We start from the raw sequence: 14,202 nt of genomic DNA, 5'->3' as shown, positions 1-14,202 counted from the left end.
CCAGGCTAGCACTTGACCACTTGGAGTCAAATACCACTTCTGGATTTCTGAGAGTTATTTGGAGATAAGAGTCTCACAGACTTTCCTGCCTGGGCTGGCTTTGAACCATGATCCTCAAATCTCAGCCTCCTGAGTAGCCACCAGTACCTGGCAACTCATAACTTTTTAAATCAAGTGAATGAAGTCTGCGTGACATCCTCGTGTAGTCAGTGCCTAGGAACTGGTAGGTTCTCAATATGTAGTCGTTGTACAGTTGTTAGTATAATAACACTGTCCTCATGACATGGCTATTGCCAAGTGTTCAAGTACATTTCAAGTACGTGATTGCTTTTTGCTTTCATCTCATCTTTTCATTTTCTGCATTCTTCTCTCTCTCTCCTTGCATCCCTCCCCCTCCCCTGCCCTCAGTGCTCCTTTTCTTTTCCTCCTTCCACCATTTTTGGATATCACATATGAGCCATGTGCTTTCCCAGGCACTGAAAAAAAAATTTTAAATGCCTTATTCTGCACCAAAGAATTGATGAGATCATTGATAGAGCTAGCCTTGAACAGAGCAGTATCATTCATGGTGAGCCAAAGTTCTGGCAGGGCCAACCTGGAGTGGTGAATTCTACACAGAGGAATTTGCTTTAACTTCCTGTGCAGTGGGTTTTGGTAAACATGTAATAATACACGGAGCAGAGCATGCAGAAGAACCTTTCCATGCCAACTAACTCCACATTGAAGGGTCTTGGAGTCCTCAACCAACAGGAAAATGAGATCAAGGTAATACAGGGAAAATCACACAAGATGGTAAGTATGTCGCCTTGATCCTAAATTGACAGTTTCAGGGAGAACAGTGGTCTGATCAAAATCTGTGTTTGTAAGGCTAAAATGCTGGCAACAATAAGAATCTTTTTACTAATAATCTGAGAAGCATCCACTATGAGCAGATAGAGTACATTAAGAGCAAGTATAATACCCTTCATAAAGCAGGGGAAAAAATCACTTTGTTAAGGAATATTTTTATTATCTTTAAGCAGTTGGGCTCAGGAGTTACCATTCAGCAAATCAGTTTGTGAATACAACGTGTGTTGATCAACATTGTCTCCCATCCCTTCCCTCACTTTTCTTATAATTTGTAGGATATAAATTAAAATTTGGATACATTCTCCCCTTTTCTACTCTTTGTCGGCCCCCTCCTCTCAATCCCACCCCAACCAGCTCAAGTCCCAGTTTCCTGGTGTTTATAACCTTGTGCTAAGTTGACCTAGAAGCAGAAAATACAAAGATAACAGAAGTATGCTCCTCCTCTCAAAAGTATTCTCAGCCAGCAGGACAGGAAAGTGCTGAACTTCCTCACAGTGGAGTGGAATAAATCCCATCATAAACTTTCATACAGCAGAAGGAGACAGGAGATGGACAGTGGCGTTTCTGGGTAGTGAAGTTTGTCCATAAAGAAAATGCCTAAAGCATGTGTGGAAGCTGAATTTGGACTTGCCTAGGGTGTTGAAGGGAACACACTCTCTCCCCCCCCCCCCCAGGGCCTCTGCACCAAAGCGGCTCCTTCCGCCACTCACTGGCACTTCCTCAGGAGCTTGGAAATGTGCCAGGGTTTCCAGTATTATCTGCTGTCTTATGATAACATACTCTAGCCCTTGGAAGTAGGTAAAACAATCAATTTTGGCAACAAGGGAAAGAAATTACAAGAAATTAAAGTAGGTGGTTTTCACAATACTTAGTGAAGAAGAAATGTTGTCTTGCTCAGACTGCTATCAAAACATAGAGAACTCAAGAGGTACTGCATTCATAAACTACTTTGTCGAATGGGAACTCTTTGTACAACTACTTAAAGATAATTAAACATTAAATACTCCAAAATGCATAGCGAACTGATCACTGGCTCATTACTTTTGCCCCTAAGTGAACAATCTTCTCCACCATACCTCTGTGCTTCAGTGTAAAAGCTGGAGCTCTGCTCATGTGTGCAATGTCCCAACGGTAGAGAAGGTGTGCAGGTCTAACAGGCACCCCATAGTGCTGTGCGATGAACACACACATTGAGACATCAAGGCCTGAAATCAGCGTTGGGCACTTACCTGGTTCTATCAAGAATGGAAATGGCTTATTCATGGAGTTTATTTTGTCTTCTGAACTCAATTGCTTGCCTCAGTCTTGTCCTAGGTAAGGAAACTTGTAAGGTTTTGTTCTTTTAAGTCAATTGCCTATTTTAATTGATGGTGGAATGGACTTCAATTCACCTGCTTGAGCTTATAAAACGGGATCTAATCCTGTTAGGTGCACCCTTTGTTCTTCGGTTCTGAGAAAAACTGGAAGGAGCATCACTCCACTCTTTTCCAAGGATTCCTTCAGCTCTGTGGCTTTAATGCCAGCCCAGGTTGTAACCTCTGCATGTATGGGACCAATGCCGAGATCTTTCTTCTCTCGAGAGTTGTGTTCAGGTTTTGCTCTTTTCATACTTGGATCCTAATTGGTTCCATTCTTTAAATATTAAGATTTTCTAATTAGAACTAGAAATTGGGAGTGAGAAGGGAGAATGCTACCATGTTCAGCCTTAACTACAATTCTGACCTGACGTACATCTGCTGATGTACTAATTGGTAAACATTTACTGGAAGAAAAACATTTGATCCACGGTGGCTTATATCTGTAATCCTAACTACTTGCAGGGAGAGATTGAGATCCAGAGGTCTACAGTTCAAGGCCAACCCAGATTATAAAGTCCACTACACCCTCCATCTCAACCCACAGAACATATACAGTGGTGTGTGCCTGTCATCCCAGCTGCTGGAAAAAGTGCACAGAAGGATTAGGGTCTAGGCTGGCCCAGACAAACAGTGAAAATGTAATTTAAAAAATTACTGAAAGCAAAAGGGCCAAAAGCATGGCTCACGTGGTAGACTGACTGCCTGGCAGCACTGTGAACTCTTCTCTATCATGCAGGTACTTTTTCTGACATCCATCCTCTTCCCTGACTTTTGATGTGAGGTTGCTTGATGACATGCTTGCTCTCATTCTGCCTTGATGTGATTCTGATCTGCCCCCATTCCCAATGGAGAGCAGTGGAGGGGTAACTTAGGCATCTTTGCACAGCCTCCACGGGGGCCTGTGGGTCCCGTGCCTGTTTTCCGTGTTCTGTTGGGCAGTGTCTGGCAGGGACTGAGCTCACCGTCTGCACACATCTCTGTCATTCCCATGCTCTCCCTAGACACTCGTTTTCTGGGCTCAAAAACATCATCTGTGTGGACGGATTTGTATTGTCCATTAACAAACACTGTGAGACAGATTTCCAAGAGCTATGTGGCAAGTGTGGGATTTTGGGTGGCCCACGGCCCGCACCTGGTTCTCATCCTCTGCTGAGACAGACAAGGGCCTGGCAATTGTGACAAGTGCATTGCAAAGGTAGGGACTACACGAAGGTCATTGGGACCGGAAGGGAATAGCTGCCTGGCCTTGGGTGGTTGGGAGTGCCATTCAAGAGGAAATGACCCTTGACCAAACCATTTAGGGAGAAGATGGGTAGTGAAGGGAAAATGAAGGAGAAAGAGAACCATTGTCCATCCCGACACAGACAGTCTGTCCTTCCTCAGAGTTATAAAATTTGAACTAAAGAAAAGGACTGTGAAAACTGTGGGCTTGGACAGACACATCCCAGCGAAGGATCACAAATGCATTCCAGAATATTCTCATGTGTAACCATCGAAGCATGCTTTCGTGCACTGTGAATGAGAATTAAGCCTAGCAAAAAGAATCCTCTATATGTTCTGATTTATCATCCACCACTGCTTGCTTATCTTATCTCACTTTATACGATGTCCTTTCAAGCGGGAAAGTACAGCTGATTTCGAAGGTGTGTTTATAACCCAGTGACAGAGAAAGGAGAGTCAGGCAAGTGCAGTTAAATCAGATAGTCAGGGCTTTTATTGTATTCTCTGAACCGCTTTTAATAAACTTTCCTGATATGCAGTAAAAGGATGTGGTCTCCATCAAAAGTTCTTTTCGGTAACCAAATCAACAAGAGGAGAAAAATACACCTACACAGCCCCAGGTGCAGCCTCGCTGTGGAGTGAAATGCCTGTGGGGTGCCTGCCCCCCAGCTTGTTGAGAACTGACTCGAGCCGGCAGCTCACACCCCATGCAGGCCAAGTCACCTACGTAGCACAGCCCAGCCTCTTGCAGCTTGCAGCTCTAAGCTCGGGGGACACAGGGCACTTCTGTCAGCTTTCTCTGACGACGGACAATCCTAGTTTCCTTTCCAGTCTGCAACTTGGCCAGCACCCATCCCAAAGCACTCACCAAAGTCCAAACACTGTGAGCTGCCCCAAGTTCATCAACCTCATGTCTGACTCCCTCCTAAACCAGACACGCCTCTTCATGGTGAGCAGGCTGGTGTGGGGGGCCACAGGGGCAGACCCAACTCTCACCCCAGGTGAACGAAGTCCCTTTGGCTTGGCTATTCCCAGCCTTCTGGGCAAGAAGGAGAAACATTGTCCTGTCCAAAAATCTGGCGCTCAAGAAAGGAAAGAGGGACAAAGAAAGGAATATGGCATGATACAGCTGCTGGCCTCCTCTTAGAAAACTCCACGGCCAGCAGCTCTGGGTCTCTGTCTCTCAGTTCTTTACCTATCTCCTTTTTCACTCTGTGCTCATTTCCACTTCAGGTACTCCCCTAGACTTTATAGACGGGCACTGGCTTGTTTTTAGATTTCTGTTTGCCACAATGACTCCTTTTAAAATGTATTGGAAGGATTAATTGAAAGCAGAGTTCATTAAATATGGCATTTAGGAGACGGACTAAAAGTTAAGTAGGCAGGGATCAGATCTCAGTTGTCGGCTTTCGCACTGGATCCCAGCTCGGGCATATGCACAAACACAGTCAACAGGTGTTGACTTTCAGGGGGATGACCTGCAGCCTGCAGACGCTCCTCCCTGCTTTCCTGTGATTTCCACTCACGGCCACTCGGGAAGAAGTGCTCATTACATTTAAATAAAGGAACAGGGCTGAGAGGAATGCTATCGATGGGATCTCAAATGTCCCCTAAAGGCTCTTGTGGTAAAATCTTGATTCTTGGCGTGGGGAGGTGTGGCTGGGCGTGCGGTGGCCTTGAGCAGGACCCCAGCCTCTTGTTCCCTCTTGCAACCTGGACATGAGGAGCGTGGCTTTCCTCCACCACCTGCTCCCTGCCATGCCGTGCTTCGTCACGAGGGCTGGGGCCATGACGGCAGGGCCAACACCCTTGTGGCTGAAACCACGAACCACAACGAACCTTTCCTCTTCATACACTGATCGGCACAGCTATTGTGTAGCAGCAGCAGAAAGCAGATTCTTGCTGCAAGTGTCAGGGGCTCCGCACAAGGCTGACATGTGTGCCTTTGAATCTAGACATCTAAAGCGAAACTCAGAACTCTCCTTCCAGCTCATCGCTCACTCCAGTGGGGAGAAGCAGCCCCACGGCCGCCTGGAGCCGAACCCCACTGTAGGTCATTTTGGGTATCCTCTGTCCATGCGCCCAGCACAATTCCAGAGACAGGTGCTTGTTGAGTTGCCTTGCACTGACCAGCGATGGCGGTGACGGTTGCACGCCTTCTCCCGTGGCTCTGACTGACTTGTGGTGTGACCACGGCTGGACAGAGCAACGCTGGCTTCAGGAGACCCTTCAAGTCCCAGCACAGCAGCTGTGCCTCTGGAGCTGTTTCCCTAACCCTGCCATCCTCCCTCGGCCGCTGCTTCACAGTTTCCCAGGGCAGCAGTGCGGGGCGCTTGGCTCCCTGAGGCTCCTACCCAACCAAGAGCTGATGTGCACAGACAGCAGTGTCTTCACTCAGACTGACCAGGAGCACCGGCGGGTCAGGGCACCTCGTGCCACGTGCTTTTCTTGAGCTTTAACTCGGTCAGTCATAGGGAGTTTTATCTTTGTTTTAAGGATGATCAATAGAGCAGTCATTAAAAGATGGACACTATCTCATGTAAATATCGATTTGCTCAGCGTTGTTAAATTGCTGACTTAGTGGCCAGAGAGTGACCAATGAATTAATTAGGGTTTCACAGGAGAGGTGGTAGAAGCAGAGTAGGGTGTGCACCTTAGAAGATGGGGCTCCATTCTCCCCTGCCACACATTCCTCCTCCTCCTGCTCTTCCCTTACCCTTCCCCCCACAAGCGCAGCCCTGTGTGCTTGGTCTCCCGTATTGGGGAGGAGGGGTTAGGCAGAGCTGGAGTATTCCTGGCTCTAGATCTCCAGCATCAAAGCTGTCATGGAGTGAGACCTGCGTGAATGAGCAGCACATGCGTTCTGGTCTCTCTGAGCACACAGTGGACACCCCGACATGGTCAGGCTTCAGATTCGGGACTCCCGACAGTCCCAGGGCTCGGCTTCTCTTAAGAGGACATTCCGCATGTACCTTTGGTGGTAGCCATGACTGGTGGCAGGCAGGGCTGCGCACACACCTGGGGAGGGCGAACAGATTGTGCGATCTCCAGAAAGTGAGCAGAAAAGCAACAGCCAGCCCCGGAGAGCACCCTAAGGTGTTGAGCCAACACAACATGGCCGAATCTGGAAGTGCCTCAAAACACAAAGAGCTTCCACTTTTATAAGATCGAGGAGAGCAGGGCCCAGGGATGCATGGTAACCACAACCAGAGACAGCAACACCAGTTTCAAAGGATGAAAGGAGGCCATTATCCCATAAGCCAGTGACACAGCAAGAAAGGCTTACACAAGGCCGGTGATCACTCAGGGCCTGACCTGACCCGTGCACTCCTGGACAAGCAGGGTCTGTGCAGCACTTTTCCCTGGCCTCGGGGTGGCAGGGCGGTAGGACAGCACCACGCCTTGGTGGGGGCAGTGCACATGGAGAGGTTAGGACGGCAGCTGGTGCTCACGCCCCGGGACCGCAGTCTCAGCACAGCAGACATGGAGAGCAGCTGTCTTGTGTCTTAAATGTACGTGCTTCACACAAGACTGGCCCAGTGCAGGCGTTTCCCGCCAGAGCCCACTGAAATGCTTCTGCAAGTGAGCAGACATGGGACAAGAAAGATGGTGACATGGCCCGGGCATGAGTAACAATGGGTTGAAGGACACTTCCCAGACTCAGTGCAGGAGGCTCACTGGACAGGATTTAGATGAAAACCAGACAGAGCTGAGAGGACTTGGGGTGCTGATGCTTAGTCCCAAACCAGACCTTCTAAGATGCTGGGGAATTCCTTCTAAGCACTCTTTGGTCAGTAGAAAGCAAGTCTCTCTCTCTCTCTCTCTCTCTCTCTCTCTCTCTCTCTCTCTCTCTCTCTCTCTCTCTCTCTCTGTCTCTCTTTCTGTCTGTCTCTCTCTTTCTCTCTTTCTATCTCTGTCTCTCTCTATCTCTGTCTCTCTTTCTTTCTGCCTCTCTTTCTCTGTCTCTCTCTGTGTTTCTCTCTCTCTGCCTATGTCCCACCTCCAGAGACATAGAGTTGTGAGGCTTTATGTCCCTTAATTCCCTCATAGAGACAAACCACCATGATACATTTGGTATTTTCACTCTTAGGTAAGCATTTAAAAAGTATGTGATATATATGATCTATATCTATATCCATATAGATAAAATTTCTTTTCAGATTCAAAGACTTTTTATAGATAGTATAACACTGAATACATATATTCTTCCATAATTTTGTGTTAAAGCTTCATAGTTTAGAAATTTTATGATACTGACACAGAAACTGCAACTTTGTTAATTTAGACTATTCACTAGCATTTTTTCACAATATTTTATGCAGCTATTGAAGACATAGTTTTGGGGGGAGGAGAAGTTTACAAGGGAAAAACGCCATTGCACGGAGCTTGAGGTCAGAAGATGAACTCTGTTTCCCAGTGCACGCAGGAGATCAGGGTATTTGCTGTCATAGTCCCAGTTTTGGAAGGAGGGGCACCCCTCTTTCATCTTGGGATAGGTCTCTTGCTCAGATTTCTCCCTAGACATATCTACTAGGAGTTTTCCTTGCATACACAGGGACAGGAAACTGCGCCCACTGGGGAGGGCTGCAGTGCTGCCCTAGAGTCTCCATCAGGAATGTCAGCAGTGGTGGCCATTTATAACTACAACGTGGCTTCTGCAACTTGACCCCCGTATGTCTCTGCTACTCCAGCCTCCATTATTGTCCAAGGATGTGCTCAAGACTAGTGCTCCTTCTGTATTTTGTGATCCACGGAGGGTGGGAAGCACTGGTTGTTCTGTATTGAACCTATGATTTTCAGCTCAGGTCCCCTCAGAGAAAAGTAACCTAAATTGTTTCTTCCTGCACTTTTAAGTGACCAGGTGTCTTTATGGAGACAGAATGGACAGTGAAGAGGACAGACAGTGGCATTCCAGGGCCCTACTATGGCCCACAGTTGACAGGACACTGTTCTGTCCTCTTCTCCCGGTCTGGGAGCACTGATAAAGACTGCAATTCCTATTTGCAGGGAAAAGGGAGGGGAGAATTAACTACTTCATCTGTCCAGACTCATTCAGATAGGGCAACATACAGTGAGCACAGCTAGATCTGCATCCAACACGACATCTTAGCCCAAGAAAGTCAATGTTTTAGGAGAATATAAATGAATTTCTTTTCACTAAACGTGTCTCCTCCTCACCTTTTGAACATGTCTATTTTGACTCATGCAGATTTTCTTTGCCTGTCAGACATATCCCAGGCCACAAAACATGTTCTTTAGAATTAATGGTGAAAAATAAAATACCCCAATGGAAGGGCACGGCATGAAGTTTAAGTAGAAGGATCATCCTGAAACGGCCGAAGCCGCTCACAGACCCGAGAGCCACAGCCCAGCACCCTGCGCACGTCCCTCAGCGGCTATCCGCTCAGCTGTGGCTGCTCTGCGCTTAGTCCCGGGTCCTGAGAGAAGCAGCTCTGCAGTCAGGCTCTCTGAATGGCAACCTGGTGGAGTACCAGATGTCTTGACACAGCGGAGGCTTCCGGGACAGCAACCCACCCACCGATTCTTAATTAGAGCAATCCACAATGGCCTGACAGCAAGGGAAGGGGCTAGTGTGCAATTACAACATTTTGACTAGTGCTTATTTTGCAGAGTATCGGCTAATGGTCTTTAAAAGTTCCTATGACATCTGATTATTGGCTCAAATGTGAGCCCATTGGTTCACATCAGGGTGAACAGTGATTGGTAATAGGACAAAACTGTGCTGGATTTGCCACAAAATCCTCAGGGTGAACGCTCATAGATTCTATGGTAGGGTTTAGATCAAAGGCATTGCGTGGACTTACAGAGATGAGAGAAGTAAGCCAAGGGTGGCAAAGTCCAGCAACAATGGGCGCAGATTCTGCTAACGGCCTCAGTAATTCGGATGCATCTTGGAGTCTGCAGCTGCAGATCACAATTCCTTTTCTTTTCTTTCTGTCCTATTTTTTTTCCCGGCCCACACTGAATTTCAACAATGAGAGGAGTGATTGCAATATGACAATAGACAAAAACCTGTGTTTGGAGACTCGCCTGCACACAGAGGCCTGGGAAACCCACGGCTCCAAGTCACAAACAATAGGTCTCTTAACCTAACACATTTCCCCAAATGAAGCGGCAGACGCAGCTCCCAAAATTGTCGTGGTCCAGTATATTTGGAAACCTATGAGGAGAAAAGCTAAGCAGTGTTCTGGGCTGCAACTGGAGATTCCTATCAAAGAGCTTCTCTCCAAGTTTGCTGAACTCTGGAATTGGAGCATGATTCAACTTCCTGGCCTGTGCTCTCGGCCAGCAGGATCTAAGCATAACATCCATCTGTGCAGGTACACTGCTCAAGACTGGGGCATGGCAGTGGAGACAGTTGGAATGTCGTCTGATGAGGAAACAGATGCATCATTGAGGTCTCTACACACCTCACCCCCTCGGTTTTGCTGTGCTGGAAATGAAACCATGACCTCATGGATAGCAGGCATCCTGTTGTCTCTCTTAGGAGCATAGTGCTTCTGTGCTTCTCAATACCTTGTTTCTGAGATGCCTTCACCAGGGTTCATAAAAATGACTTTGGTCCCTTCATCTTAAGGGAAGTAGATGAGTGACTATTTCCTGTATTTCTTTAAGCTTAAGTTTATTGAGTTCCTGGTAGCCATTTGCCATGCCTCACTTTTCTTAGTTTGTCCTGCCTCCGTTGTATTTTAAAAGAAAGTAAGAAATGATTTCTTTCTGTTCTGAAAACACTGTGGTATCTAGTGCTCAGAATGACCCTGGGAGCTGTACAATGATATTGAGTGATCATTCATTCATTTATTCAAACAACTGTCTGCTCATCCAAAGCCATAGCACTAGTTGTCTAGGGTTTGCTGTAACTCCAGGACAAGAGGGAGTTTCTAATCAGAAAGACATTCATAAGGACACAGTGGCATAAGATAATAGTGATAAGATCATAGTGAGGACTAGTATTTATTGGACAAGTGCAAAGCTACACGGTCTCTGTGCACCTATTTCACTTATTCATTGTAACAACATCATGGCACACTATAGGATAAGACCAAGGCTTTGAAAATTAAAGCACTTGTTGAAATCAAATAGCTAATAAGTTTGGAATCAGCCCCGATGCTCCTCAATGAGTGAATGTGATCAAGACAATGTGTTTTACACACACACACACACACACACACACACACACACACAATTGAATTTTACTCATCCATTTGAAACAATGATGCTGCATCACTTGCAAAGGAGTGGGAGGACCTGGGGAACCGTGTGAAGGGAAGTGAGGCCGGCCTAGAGAGACAAAGGCTGGCTGTTTTCTCTTGTGTTGAGACACAGAATAAATTTCTAAATACAGAAGGGAACAGTTCGGGTGGTGTCCAAGCATACACAGTTATTAGATGAAATACGATAGATTCAGTGAGCAACTCCTAATTCCTTAGAAAGGGAGTGGGATGGTGAGGGTAGACAAATGAAGGGCGGAAGCGGGGAAGGCAGTCATGAAATTCAGTGCATGGCCTGCAAGACTATGAAAGTTAAGAGGAGGGATGGGCTTGGGGGGATGGGGAGATGATGGAGGAGGTGACAGAGAACAAGGTTCCTCGTATTCATAAACTGCGTTGTGGAAGAGCAACTCCTTTTTACAACTAACGGTAATTGAAAAAGAACACAAGAAATGGAGATGAGTTGAGTTCCGGTTCTTTTCCACTCCAGAAATGGGTTTCCCAATGTCATGTTTCAAAGACTGAGGTGGTGACCTGGAGCTCTGAAGTGAGGAGGAGAAGAGGCTTGACTTAGCGCCCGCCATATTGGTCTGTAGTTCACACCCCACTGGGGATGGGATGGGAGCTTCAATGGGGAGAGAGTGGTGGTGACACCATTGTGAAAGGCCCATCCAGGGCACTTGTGCAGACAGGCTTTGTGGAGAAGCGTTTGGAGGGATGAGAGGGTCAGAAGAAGAGTGGAGATTTGTCATTCTGATGAGCTGAACTGGGGCAGTTGCTTAAGGATGGTGCATTGAGGATGGATTGGGAAACTTTAGAATTCAAGATCATGATGAGGTGGGCAGACAAGAAATGTCTCAGAAAAATGCCCAGCTATGGAGGTCAAGGAGTCTGGTGACCATGTGTCCCCATGGCCAGGATTCTGTGTACAGGAAAGCCAATGCCTTCCACTGGGGTTCTGCCACTGGCAATGGTATGATTTTGTCAACATGTCTGTTGACGTTGTAGAAAGAAATAAGCACTCATCTAGGATGAAGCTGACTCCCACAGATGCAAATATGTGCACAGAGGTGGGTGGACAACCAACCAACACAAACATTGCTACAAGCAGACCTGGCTCAGGTTCATGTGAACTACCGATCATAGGAAAAGAGGTCTCCCAGAGCTGGATGGTGCCACCAACTGTGAACTTAGAAGATGACAAAATGCGAGAAGAGAAAACCCTGAAGTCAACATGGGTATGCAGTAATCCTTGGTTGTAACTTGTACCCACCATCTTTGTGTAATATAATATCAGATGGCACATTCATCCTGGCAAAGATCCTTGTTGGAAACTCTGAGAAGTGTGTCTCTGTTTCATATTTCTGCAGTGTCTCTCTGTCTGTTTGTGGGTTCAGATTGCTTCTTGGGACATTACTATGCTTTGGGATACTTAGATATGCATCAAACTGAAACTACCCGGCTTTACCACAAGGACCTGGGGCCAGGATAGGTGGGGTGGAATATGAGGTTCAAACTGCATACCTATAGAAACTGAAGTGGTTCTGAGGTGTGTCTGAAAATGAGACTTTGCCAAACACTGCCCCCAAGCTTGGGAGCCACTGGGCTTTTATCAGGATGCATCTAGGAAGTTATATATTAGAAGGCAGAAGCAGAGCTAGGCTTTTTATGCCATGCTCAGCAGATGCCATAATATAAAACACAATATTCATTTAAATAGAGCCTTCAAGTCTCTGTGTGTGTGTGTGTGTGTGTGTGTGTTTGTGTGTGTGTGTGTGTGTGTGTGTGTGTGTGTGTGTGTGTGTGTGTGTGTGTGGTATAGGGGTTTGAACCCAGATCTTTGCATTTACTTGACAGGTGATCTGTTGATCCACTGTCTAGCGGTTCTTTTTGCACCAGTTTTTTTTTTCAGATGGTCTCACTTCCTACCTTGGTTCCACCCACATGACAACCCATCATTTTTAGGGTTCCTTCTGTGCTTGGGGTGACAAGTGTCTGCCACCAAACCCACTTTGATTCCATTGGGATCAAGTCTCATGGACTTTTCTGCCCAAGAGGACAAACACATGCAACCCACCCAGGAATGGGCTGAGAAGAGCTCTCATAAACTGGCAAATCCTCCCATTCTCTGTCCCGGGTATCCAGGGTTGCATGTTTGAGCCACAGTGTCCAGCCAGAGACATGCATTTTTATTCTCAGTCTTTGCTTTACTTTTCTGCTCTTACTTCTTGTCTTTCTGCCTCATTCCTTCTTCAACCTTGCACATCTTCTCTCTCTTCTCTTGCTGTTTGCTCAGCTCTTGTTTCTATCTTGTAACCCTCTCCCCATCCTTCCCCAGCTTGTGGCCCAAATTTGCTTTTCTTTCATTATTTCAGCCTTTATCTCTGAGTTCTCCAGGGATACTTTCTCTTGTCACAAATTTTGTACATATTTTCCTCTCTCTTTATTTTTTACTAAGTGGTCAATTGTGCTGATTAGTTTTGGATGTCACAACGATTTTGCATTTTCTTGATGAAGCACACATACCTACAAGACATGCATATACACAATTTAATCATTGATTTTAAGTGTGAGATATTTGCCCATGAGTTAGATTGTTCTAGACTTTTCATTTCAATGGTGCTTTAGTCTAGTTTGATAGGGTAATTCTGACTTCCTCAAGTTAGTTGAGAAGTATTTCTTCTCTGCTTTCTGAAATATTTTTTCTTTTCGTTAATATGTTAAATCCTTTTTGAATGATATTTTATTATCTTTAAGTATTTATTCAAAAGAATTACAATTCAATGAGTCAGTTTTTGAATATAATTCATCTTGATCAGAGCTACCCTTTCCTTCTATTTCCCCATCCCTCCCCGCAATTTTCTTAATTTTATATTCAATATTTTGACTGCATTATTTCCTACTTCCTCTCTTCATTCATCAACCTCCCTCCCTTTGATAAAGCTTTGTTTCTAGTTTAAATTTTATTTTTAAGCACTATGCATCAACCAGAATGTCTTTGTGATAATCCTACAGACACACACAGTGTGCTCTGAGCAAATTTACTCTTTTTTTTTTAAATTAAATTTGGTAGTTTAGCAACTTCTTCCTTAAATGCTAAAAGGAATTCATCATTTGATTCTATTTGAGCCAGGAGTTCTGCTTTTCAGAAGGATCTTCACTGTGGATACAATTTCTTCAAATGATATCTGTCTATCCTCTTTATTCTATTTCTGATTAGAATAGCTTTTAAATTAGAGTTGTTCTGAGAATTGTCCCCTTCGATATGTTTTAACCATTCTGTATGTTTTAACCTTTATTAGTATAAAATGCCTATATATTTATTTTCCATAGTATTTTGATAACATTATTAAGTCAGATTGAATATCTTTATTAGATTAGTGAGAGGAGTCATGATTACAGAGTGAAGAGCTGTAAAAATCCTGATTTCCACCAGTCTTCCTGCCCTAATTGTGTCATTCTGATTTTAGATTCATATGGCAGCACTGGGATTTGAACTCAATGCTTCCCACTTGCTGTTTTGTGAACCACACCCCCGCCAT

The sequence above is a fragment of the Dipodomys merriami genome, unplaced genomic scaffold (genome assembly GCF_024711535.1).
Source record: "Dipodomys merriami isolate MVZ:Mamm:240054 unplaced genomic scaffold, mDipMer1.0.p SCAF_99, whole genome shotgun sequence".
Classification (NCBI taxonomy): domain Eukaryota; kingdom Metazoa; phylum Chordata; class Mammalia; order Rodentia; family Heteromyidae; genus Dipodomys; species Dipodomys merriami.
Note: the sequence above shows the minus strand (reverse complement) of the source record.